A 12,172-nucleotide genomic window follows, 5' to 3' on the forward strand; every position below is an offset into this window, starting at 1 on the left:
TTCCGAGTTTTGTGTCATCTGGAAACTTTGAAATTATACCCAAGTCCAGGTCATTAATGTATATCAAAAAGAGCAGTGGTCCTAATACTGACCTCTGGGGAACACCACTGTATACTTCCCTCCAGGCTGAGAAAAAACCATTCGCTACTACTCTCTGCTTCCTGTCCCCTAGCCAATTTTGTATCCATGTTGCCATGGGCTTTAATTTTGCTAATAAGTCTATTATGTGGTACTTTATCAAATGCCTTTTGAAAGTTCATACACACAACATCAACTGTACTACCCTCATCAACCCTCTCCGTTACTTCATCAAGCAACTCAATCAAGTTAGTCAAACATGATTTTCCCCAATTATTGTCTCTAAAGGTTTCGCCAGCATGACGTTAGGTTGACTGGCCTATAATTGTTGGGTTTATCCCTCTCTCCTTTTTTGAACAGGGGTGTAACATTTGCAATCCTCCAGTACTCTGGCACCATCCTGATATCTAAGGAGAATTGGAATTGGAATTGGAAGATTGTGGCCAGAGCCTCTGGAATTTCCACCCTTACTTCTCTTAGTAACCTAGGATACATCCCATCTGGACCAGGTGACTTTTCTACTTTGAGTACTGCCAATCTTTTAAGTACCTCCAATTTATCTATTTTTATCCTATCCAATATCGCTGCTGCCTCCTCCTTTACTGCTGCATCTTCTTCTCTAATGAAGACAGATGCGAAGTATTCATTTAGTACCTCAGCCATGCCCCCTGCCTCCACAAGAAGATCTACTATTTTGTTCCTACTCGGTCCCACCCTTTCTTTGACTACCCTTTTCCTATTTATATGTTCATAAAAGACTTTTGGGTTCCCTTTTATATTAGCCATTAATCTATTCTCTTACCCCCTCTTTGCCCCTCTGATTCCCTTTTTAGATCTCCTCTGTACTTTCTGTATTCAGCCTGGTTCCCTACAGTATTATGAACCTTACATTTGTCATAAGTCTCCTTTTTCTGTTTCATTTTAATCTCTATATCTTTAGTCATCCAGGGAGTTCTAGCTTTGGATGCCCTTCCTTTTCTCCTCTTAGGGATGTGTACCCGAACTAACTCCTCCTTGAAGGCCTCCCATTGTTCAATTACTGTTTTGCCAACCAATTTTTGATTCCAATCCACCTGGGCAAGATCCTTTTTTAACTCACTGAAATTTGCTCTCCTCCAATTACGTATTTTCAGATTTGATTGTTCCTTGTCCTTTTCCCTAACTATTCTAAATCTAATGATATTATGATCACAGTTCCCCAAATGCTCCCCTACTGAAACATGCTCCTCCTTCCCAATTTCATTCTCCAGAACTAGATCCAGTACTGTTTCCTTCCTGGTTGGGCTGGAAACACAGTGTGCTAAATTGGTCCGTGTAGCGCCCGTTGTTTCGGCGCTACGCGACCTCCCGAAGTGCCAAGGCGGCGTCTTGGTTGCGCACGCACGTTTCCAGCGTGACATGCACTGGATGCCATCTTGGTATAGGAGTTAGCGCGGGTGTAGATAACGAACGCTGGAAGCATGTAAGGTAAAGAGAAAATGGATACAATCAGTGCGCAACGCTGATTTAAAGTGATAGACACCATTTTGGAATTTAACACTCAACTCAACACACTGTCTTAACCCCAACTATCTGAACATGTCTTAGAGTGCCTTGGGAACCCCCACCAGCACTATTTAAAGGGGCCATGCAGAATTTACAGGTTGGTGGTTGGATGATTGCTTCTGGCTGCCGAGACATTTGTAACTGTTTTTGGAGGGCTCCTATACTTGAATACTAGGATGCCGGGACATAGCCTAACATTTAGAACCAGGACATGCAGGAGCGAAGTTATGAAACACTGCTACACGCAAAGGGTGGGTTAAGTTTGGAATGCTCTTCTGCAAACAGCAGTTGATGCTAGCTCAATTGTGAATTCTAAATCTGAGATTGATAGATTTCTGTGAACTAAAGGTATTAAGGGATATGGGGCTAAGGCGCTAGGGCACAGGTCCACCATAATTTCATTAAATCGCGGAAGAGGCTCGAGGGGCTAAATGCCACTGCTACTTGCTGCCTCCTGATATGCGTCACCGTCCCCTGCAAGAAAGCGGGATGTGTGTCTGGGTGATATGTCTGTCATGGTTGAATAGCTGCCAGTGTGTGTGGCCTGTGAGTTGTGGGTGGGCAGCTTGCAACAGTGGTAATGTGTAAGGGTGAGAGGAAGCATCTGATTGGAAGAGTTTTTAAGTATCTGGGTGATGTAGTGCGTGGAGCAGTGGTGTAGTTGGTAGGAGATGCCACTTGACAGTTGACCTCACTCACCTTGACCACTTATGTCAAAGCATTGAACTTCTTCCTGCACTGCATCCATGTTTGTGATGCTGTGCACCTGGCATTGACTTCATCCCCCACTGCCTCCCACTGCCTTTTAGGTACATGTCTGGAGGGCCTCTTGCCCCCTCCTACCCACCACCGCCGTGGACATAGGATGTCCCTCCTCTTGTCCACCTCTTGCACCAAGGTTTCTAGTGCATCAGCAGAGAACCATGGTGCATGCACTCTCGCAGGCCTGGTACAAACGCAGATGGGCAGATTGGTGAGGTCTGGCGTGCAGATTGGAGGATGTGGAATTTAGTAGTGTGCAACCTTTATTAAATGTTTTATCATAACTCATCAGTGTGTAAACATAGGGATGGGACCTGCATTTATGTTTTACATGTGCGATGTCTGATCTCTGTTCAGACAGCAGACTGTTATTTTCAGCAAATAACAGGTACCAGCTACCTTTAAGAGATTTCTAACAGACAGCCTGCCTTTAAGAGATTGGAGCTCCCCCTGCCGGTGGAAAGTGTGAATTGCATGGAATCCTCATTCAATACTGATTTCCAACGCAGATTGCAGGTAAGCCCTCACGCCTGATGAAAATCTCGTCCTGCCTGCGCGGGGGCCATTGGACACAGGGTAATAGCAGACCGCACTACCCCCGCCCAAAAACAGGCCCTATCCAATTTTTCCAGGAAATTCTCTTGAACACATTTCAGGAATTCCTCCCCCTCTTTACCCTTTACACTGTTACCGTCCCAGTCTATAACAGTCCCCCATTATCACCACTCTATATTTCTTGCATCTTTCTGTAATTCGCCTGCAAATGTTCTCCTCTATCTCCTTCCCACTATTTGGTGGCCTATAGTATACACCCAATAGTGTAATAGTTCCCCTATTGTTCCTTAATTCTAACCAAATAGATACTGTCTTTGACCCCAAAACGTCATCATCCCTTTCCAATGCTATAACAGTTTCTTTGGTCAATACCCCTCTCCTTTCTTTCCTATCCTATCTTTCCTGAATACCAGGAATATTAAGTACCCAATCCTTCCCTTCTTTGATCCAAGTCTCTGTTATTGCCACTATATCATAATCCCATGTGGCGATTTGAGCCTGCAGCTCACCAACCTTGTTTACTACGCTACCGGCATTTACGCACATGCACCCCAATGTCTCGCATTTGATCCCTGTCTCATCCCTCTTATTTCTGAACTTTTTTACACAGCAAGTAGTTAGGATCTGGAATGCACTGCCCGAGGGAGTGGTGGAGGCAGATTCAATCATGGCCTTCAAAAGGGAACTGGATAAGTATTTGAAACGAAAAAATGTGCAGGGCTACGGGGGTAGGGCGGGGCAGTGGGACTAGCTGGATTGCTTGTGCATAGATCCGGCACGGACTCGATGGGCCGAATGGTCTCCTTCCTTGCTGTAATCTTTCTATGATTTTATGAACTATTCTTTACTCTAGTGCTGATTGTCCCTCTCAGTCCTCTATGCACCTTGTTTCTCCTCTCTAATATTTCATCCTGGTGCCCATCCCCCTGCCAAATTAATTTAAACCCTCCCCCAGAGCACTGGTTAAACTCCCTGCGAGAACATTGGTCCCAGCTCTGTTGAGGTGCAACCCGTCCATCTTGAATAGATCCCTCCTGCCCCAGAACTGGTCCCAATGTCCCAGGAATCTGAAGCCCTCCCTCTTGCATCATTGCCCCAGCCAAGCATTAACCTGTGTTATCTTATTATGCCTATACTCACTAGCATGTGGCTCGAGATTCCAGAGATTACTATCTTTGAGGTCCTGTTTTTTAACTTCCTCCCTAGCTCCTGAAACTTTGACTACAAGACCTTGACCCTTTCCCTTCCTATGTCATTGGTTTCCACATGGACCACGACTTCTGGATGAAGCCCTTCCCCCCTCAAAGTGTTTGCACCCTCTCAGTGATGTCCTTTACCCTGGCACCAGGGAGGCAACACATCACGCGGGACTCACGTTGACGGTTGCAGACATGCCTATCTATCTCCCTGAGTAAGCGCATCATCTGTTTTTCTTTCCTATGTGTAGCACTTTACACTTGTCTGCATTAAATTTCATCTGCCATTGTTCTGCCCACTCGTGTTTTTTGTTTAGCTTATGCTGTAATTTCTGAACTACCTCCTTCTATTCTGCTTCCCTCCGAGTTTGATGTTATCTGTTAGTTTGACCAATTTGCATTGAGTTTCTGAATCCAAGTAATTGATGTAAAATAGAAACAGTAGTGGTCCCAACATTGAGCCCTAAGGCACCCTCCTCAATACTTCCAGCATTCTTACATAACTCCTTTGTTGTCTTCTACTCTTAAGCCAGTTCCTTATCCATTTGCAGAGTCCAACCTGAATTACTACAACATTGAGTTTAATTAGTAGCCTTTCATGTGGAAGTTTATCAAAAGCCTTTTGGAAGTTAAGGTATAGCACAACATAGGGCTTACCACAATCCATTTGGGTTGGCACTTACTCAAAGAAGTCGAGGAGGTTGGTCAGGCAGCATCTTCCCCTTCTGAATCCATGCTGGCTTCTGTTTACTGGATTGTTCTTGTTCAGATCATCCTCACATTTACTTCTGATAATTGATTTGATGGAAATAGGACTAATGAATATGTATTTGCCTGTGTCTGCTTTGTCACCCTTTTTGAATATGGGTAACATATTAGCCTGTTTCCAATCTACTGGTACCTCCCCAGTGTCCTTTGATTCCTTCATAATGCTGGTCAATGCTTCACAAATTTCCTCCCTAGTATCTTGCAGTACTCTGGGATAAACAGGAATTCATGTGTTTTGAGCCCTTTTAGGTTTTTTAGGACTTGCACCTACTTTATAACAGTCATTAAGCAAAACTTTCAACTTCAATGGAAAGGAAAATTAAGTGGAATGTATAACTGGCAGCCGATCTGCGACCGCCCATTTTACGCTCCCACCAAAGTTGAAAGTTCTACCCATTGATTTTACTTGGGATATCATTGTTTGGAGAGGGCATGCTGCTCATGTCTTCCCTTGTAAATACTTGGAGGAAGTGACCATTTAGAATATTTACTATTTTGTGCTCATTTTTGAACGGTTTTGCATTTTTGCGACTGCCCTCTTGCTGTTGTGGTATTGAAAGATTTTTTTTTGTGGTTATGATTAAGTTTCAGCCACTACGATTTTTTCTAATCTTCTCTTTGCCTCTCTGACCACTCCATTAACACGTTTCTCATTAACACTATATTCATCCTAGTGAACTCCTTCTCCTTTCTCTCTGCAGGGTTTGTATAGGCCATTTTTTCCCCATGTCTCACTTTTAATTTGTTTGTTAATCTATTTAGGATCAAGTTTGTTTAGCCTGAGCTTGTTGGTTTTGGGAATGTTTTCATCCTGCGTGCTCAGCATTATACTTTTAAAAGTGTTCTACTGAAGTGTCGTTGAACAACCTCCCCCAATATGTTTGCTTTAACATTTCTGACTTCCAGGTTACGTTGCTATCCCCCAGGGATCTTTCAACTTCCATTTCATGTATAATTCCTGAGTCTTTTACAAATAATGGATCAGGATGAACACTGCCTCTCATGGCTTCCTTAACAAACTGGGTCAAGAGACAGTCATGCAATACATTTATCAACTCTGACTAAACCACTTGGCTTTTCCCGGTTTCTATTTGGCTGGTTGAAGTCTCCCATTAAAATGACTTTTCTGTTCTCACATTTCCTTCGTTTCTCTTTATAAATCAAATTGTCCTCCCTCTTATGTTGACCAATAGCAAGACCCTTGGATGTTAGCTTGGATTTATTTGCATTGAAGTCTTCTAACCAGAGAAGATATTTTTATAGTTGTTTACCTTCCACAGGATCAACTTCTTTTACCTCCCAAGTGTCCCTGCGTACAGTGCTATATCATCTTTTATGTCCACTCGGTATTTTCAAAACAATCTATATAGCCCTGAATGTTATATTAATTCCCATCCAGTTCACTACTGCCACAACAGCCTTCAGTTCCTGCATTTTATTTCTAATGCTTCTGGCATTCATACATATACATCTTATTATAGTCTTGTCTCCTCTCACATCCCCCAGTGTCTGCGGGGACCTGTGCCAATAATGTTGACTGCCTTCTACTGTACGATCTGTCTTATCTAGGATCCTGTTTCCTCACTGTCCTCTGTGCCCCCTCCCCGCTCCACAACCACCCCAGTTTAAATGATTCTTGATTACATAGAAACATAGGAACAGGTGTAGGCCATCCAGCCCCGTGAGCCTGTTACACCATTCAATGGGATCATGGTTGATCTGTATCCTAACTCCATCCACCCGCCATGGCTCCATATCCCTTAATACTCTTAGCTAATAAAAATCTATCGATCTCAGATTTAAAATTATTAATTGAACTAGCATCTATTGCTTTTTGTGGGAGAGAGTTCCACTCTTCTACCACCCTTTATGTGAAGAAGTGTTTCCTGACTTCTCTCCTGAATTACTTGGATCTGATTTTAAGGTTATGTCCCCTTGTCCACCAGCGGAAAAGGATTCTCTCTATCTACCCTATCAATTCCTTTCAAAATCCTAAAAACCTTGACCTTCTATATTCCAGGGAATACAAGCCTAGTTTATGTAATCTCTCCTCATAATCTAACCCTTGCAGCCCTGGTAACATTCTGGTGAATCTGTGCTGCACTCCTTCCAAGGCCAATATATCCTTTCTAAGGTGCGGTGCTCAGAACTGTACACAGTACTCCAGATGTGGTCTAACCAGGGCTTTGTATAACTGTAGCAAAACTTCCTCCCCTTTATATTAAAGCCCTCTTTTTAATTCTTTTTTGTACCTGACTACTACATTTTAGTGATCTGTGTACATGGACCCCTAAATCTCTTTGGACCTCCACTGTTCCTAGCTTTTCACCATTTAAAAAATACTCGGATCTATCCTTTTTTGGTCCAAAATGGATGACCTCACACTTACCTGTGTTGAAATCTACCTCCCAAAGTTTTGCCCATTCACTTAATCTATCAATGTCTCTTTGTAATTTTATGCTCCCGTTTACACATAGTTACTATGTCAACAATCTTTGTATCATTGGCAAACTTGGATATATGGCTCTCTATTGTGTTACCTAAGTCATTAATAAATATAGTGAATAGTTGAGGCCCCAGCACAGATCCTTGTGGGACTAGTCACTTCCTTCCTTCGAGTACATACCCATTATCCATACTTTCTATCTTCTACTGCCTAACCAGTCGCCTAACCAGGTCAATAATTTGCCTTCAATTCATAGTATCATAGTGGGTATAGCACAGGAGAAGGCCATTCAGCCCATCGTGCCTGTGCCGGCTCTTTGAAAAAGCTTTGCAATTAGTCCCATTCCCCTGCTCTTTCCCCATAGTCCTGTAAATTTTTTCCCTTCAAGTATTTATCCAATTCCCTTTGGAAAGTTACTATTGAATCTGCTTCCACCATCCTTTCAGACAGTGCATTCCAGATCATTACAAGTCGCTGTGTAAAAAAATGTTTCCTCATGTTGCCTTTGGTTCTTTTGCCGATCACCTTAAATTTGTGTCCTCTGGTTACCGACCCTTCTGCCACTGGAAACAGTTTCTTCTTATTTACACTGTCAAAACCATTCATGATTTTGAACACCTCTATCAAATCTCCTCTTAACCTTCTCTGATCTAAGGAGAACAACCCCAGCTTCTCCAGTATCTCCACATAACTGAAGTCCCTCATCCCTGCCACCATTCTAGTAAATCTTTTCTGCACCGTCTCTAAGGCCTTGACATCCTTCCTAAAGTGTGATGCCCAGAATTGAAGACAATACTCCAGCTGAGGCCTAACCAGTGTTTTATAAAGGTTTAACATAACTTCCTTGCTTCTGTACTCCATGCCTTTATTAATAAAGTCCAGGATCTCATATGCTTTTTTAACAGCCTTCTCAACTTGTCCTGCCACCTTCAAAGATTTGTGTATGTTCAGCCCCAGATCTCTCTGTTCCTGCACCCCCTTTAACATTATAGCCTTTAGTTTATATTGACTCTCCTCATTCTTCCTACCAAAATGCATCACTTCACACAACTCTGCATTAAATTCCACGAGTTTTAATTTTAGCCAGCAGTCTCTTACGTGGAACCTTAACAAATGCCTTCTGGAAGTCCATGTAAACTACATCCATAGACATTCCCCTGAGAAGGGTCTAGACAGAGTAGATAGAGAGAAATTGTTCCGATTGGCGGAAGAGTCAAGAACCAGAGGACATAGATTTAAGGTGATTGGCAAAAGAACCAAAGGTGACATGAGGAAAAACTTTTTTACATAGTGAGTGGTTAGGATATGGAATGCACTGCCCGAGGGGGTGGTGGAGGCAGATTCAATCACGGCCTTCAAAAGGGAACTGGATAAGTACTTGAAAGGAAAAAATTTGCAGGGCTACGGGGATAGGGCAGGGGAGTGGGACTAGCTGGATTGCTCTTGCATAGAGCTGGCGCGGACTCAATGGGCCGAATGGCCTCCTTCCGTGCTGTAACCTTTCTATGATTCTACTACTTTAGTTACTTCCTCAAAAAATTCAATTATGTTTGTTAGACATGACCTACCCTTTACAAATCCATGCAGGCACTCTCTAATCAGCTCAGATTTCTCTAAGTACTCAGTCACTTTGTCCTTAATTACAGAATCCAATAACTTCCCCACAATAAATGTTAGATTAACAGGTCTATAATTTCCTGGTTTCTCTCACCTTTCTGCATGGTCACATGTCTCTTTACTCATACTTGTTTTATTCTGGAAAGATTTCAAGTTAATGTGAACCTTCCTGGTCTGTAATACTTCGTACCACACCAGTGAGTTTGAGATTTCTTTATTGTTATCATCGTTCCATTAACAAGTGAGCCTTTTGTTCACTAGTACTGGGAAGTATGTTATCAGAAATATCTTTTAAAAAATTAGAAATGCACATTATGGATAATAAGGAAATGGAAATGATTGACAGTGAGTAAATAATGATCGATTTTTGCTCTCTGCAGTGCGACGTCATCATCCTCTCGATGGTTAAGGATGGGTCATATGATTTACTGAGGTAAAAACAGAGCAACTCGGAGAGGAAACTGCTAGTGGTTGGTTTCTTTCATATTGGACTCGCTCTTTAGGGGAAACGGACGAAGCGCGTTTAAGGTATAGAAGCAGTTGGTTTATGTGTGTTTTGTTTAATTGTAAGATTTGCTCATTGAAGATTATTGAGGTAGAAATCATTTTTAAAAAAAAATTGTAGGATGTGTGCATGGGGTGAAAGCGTTTTGTTCATAAAACAAAAACTTGTTGCAAACATTTTGTTGTTGGGGCGGTTCCCTTACTGTTCAGCGTGTAAATGATTAATTGGGGGATTTGTAAGGGTAAATGTTTCTCAGGCTATTTTAATGTGGAAAGGAGAAAATGGCAACTTTGTTATTATGTTTTTTGGCGTGCCACGCCCACAGCTAGCTGAAGAAAGTCGATGAAACTGGTTATTTTCCACGACCTTCTAGTTTCAGACACTATCCGGCAGGGTAGAAGGTTTTTTTTTGTCTTTATTTGGCAGAAGCTGCATATAATTCACCAAGGTTTAGATAAGTTATATGCCGATACATTTAAAATTAATCAGGATGGCTAGTTTTAATTTGGTGAAAATAGTTTACTTTTTAAAATTGTCCTATTAGGCATGTCTTGTTTATAGTAGTTAAAATAAACATCCCTAGTGGAGTAAAGGGAACAGTTCCTGCTAAGCAGTGGCGAGAGGTCTAGGTTGGTTGGAGCAGGATAAGCATTATTGCCACACTCCCTAACTCCAGTTTTTTTTAGCACTAAATTCCCACTTAGCTTTGTTATTTATGTTGCTTAATTCAAATTATTGGATAATTCCCTTTTAGCACGAACATTATTTTGAATCGTCCGGAGTAGACTGTTTTGCAAGAAAAATAGTTTTGTACTTGAGTGAGTTCAAAATGTGTTGTGGAATATCCCTTTACTGTGTTTAATGAAGAGCCATTTTCTCACAACGGGGCATGTGACTGCTATGCGACTGCCTCAAGCAGTAGAAAACAGTGGGAGGAAAATTACTTTAGTTGCTCTGTCGCAACACTGTGAATACATACAAGAATGTGTTCATGATGATGCTGCAGTATTTGTACAAGAGGTATCTGCAAATTAGAAGCATCAGAAATATTACACAATATCCATACATCTAATCACATAGAAGGCTATATATGAATATGCAACCTTTTTCAGGTCAGTACCTACCTGTGACTAAAATCATAGGTTGGGGGGGGGGTGGGGGTGGCACTGAGTCATGTCCTCCTGACAAGGATATAATATGGATGGTATTTTGCCTTTGTACAGTCATTGTGGATTTTGATCTACACTTCTTAATGCTTAAAAACTAAATGGGATCATTTAGAGGAAGCATGTGCCTAAGACATGATTTCTGTCTTGGTGCAATTGAGCTTAAAGTGAGGCAATGTAATGACTTAAGGGAAGCGTGCATGGGGGTTAGAGCTTTTCATCTGTGTATAATGAAGTTTTGTGCTTTGTATATCATAATGTCTAAAGGCTCAGGTTGGAAGATCCAGTATTAGGAATGAATCTGGGAAATTTTGTCTTGTCCATCTGAATGAAACAAAAGAGAGAAATTGCATTTAAATGGTGGCTTTTGTGTCCTCGGGACATTCCAAAATGTGCCACAGCTCCATTGAATGTCTAGGCCAGTTTCAGCATCTGTTTTGCTTGTTCTGCCACCTGCCGTACTGGTAAAGTCTCCAGCATGTGTGTCCAGGGCCTGTGCCTGAAACAGGCGCTAGGCCCTTTGCATGTGCGAAGAGGGGGGCATAACACCTGTTTGAGGCCCCCTGTGCAAAATTCATTTGCGACTGACTGCAGCATGTGATGTTCATGTTATGGTCAATATTTTCAGGTGCTTGACATGTGTATTTTTGAAATGATGCTATTGCGGACAGATGAAAACGTATAAAATTCATACTGATTAGTACCAAATCAAGGCTGTCAACTTTCATTTGTGAAGTGCCTCTGTTGAATCATAGAATGGTTACAGCACACAAGGCCGCCATTCGGCCTATCAAGCCCGTGCCGGTTCTTTGTAAGAGCAATCCAGTTAGTCCCAGTCCCCTGTTCTTTCCCTGTAGCCGTGCACATTTTTTCACTTCAAATATTTATCCAGTTCCTTTCTGAAAGCTACGATTGAGTCTGCTTCCACCACCCTTTTAGGCAGCGCATTCCAGACCATAACTAGTTGCATAAAATTTTTTTCTCATGTCGCCTTTGGTTCTTTTGCCAATCACCTTAATTCTGTGTCCTCTGGTTCTTGACCCTTCCGCCATTGGGAACGGTTTCTCTTTATTTACTTTGTCTAAACCTTCATGATTTTGAACACTTCTATCATATCTCCTCTCAACCTTCTCTGATCTAAGGAGAAGAAAATCCCAGCTTCTCCAGTCTGTCCAAGTAACTGAAGTCCCTCGTCCCTGGAACCATTCTAGTAAATCTTTTCTGCATCCTCTCAAAGGCCTTCACATTCTTCTTAAAGTGCGATGCTCAGAATTTGACACTTCTCCAGTTGTGGCCGAACCAGTATTTTACAAAGGTTCGACATAACTTCCTTGCTCTTGTACTCAATGCCTGTATTTATAAAGCCAGGATGCCATATTTTTTTTAACCACTTTCGCAACCTGCCCTACCACCTTCAAAGATTTATGCATCTATACTCCCAGGTCTCTGTTCCTGCACCCCCTTTAGAATTGTACCATTTAGTTTATATTGCCTCTCTTCATTCTTCATGCCATAATATATCACTTTTCACTTA

The 12,172-nt window shown here is 41.9% G+C and overlaps 1 protein-coding gene across 1 annotated transcript in view; it reads left to right on the forward strand.

Annotated features, from left to right (window-relative positions):
• Positions 1-9,166: 9,166 nt before the first annotated feature.
• LOC137340595 (lipopolysaccharide-induced tumor necrosis factor-alpha factor homolog) overlaps positions 9,167-12,172 on the forward strand; it is a 39,644-nt gene continuing 36,638 nt past the window's right edge. Inside the window, exons 1-2 of the mRNA XM_068003154.1 lie at positions 9,167-9,237; positions 9,348-9,495. The gene's annotated coding sequence lies outside the window, so the exon portion shown is untranslated. The remainder of the gene's footprint in view (positions 9,238-9,347; positions 9,496-12,172) is intronic.

This window comes from Heptranchias perlo, chromosome 22, assembly GCF_035084215.1.
Source record: "Heptranchias perlo isolate sHepPer1 chromosome 22, sHepPer1.hap1, whole genome shotgun sequence".
NCBI classification, from domain to species: Eukaryota; Metazoa; Chordata; class Chondrichthyes; order Hexanchiformes; family Hexanchidae; genus Heptranchias; species Heptranchias perlo.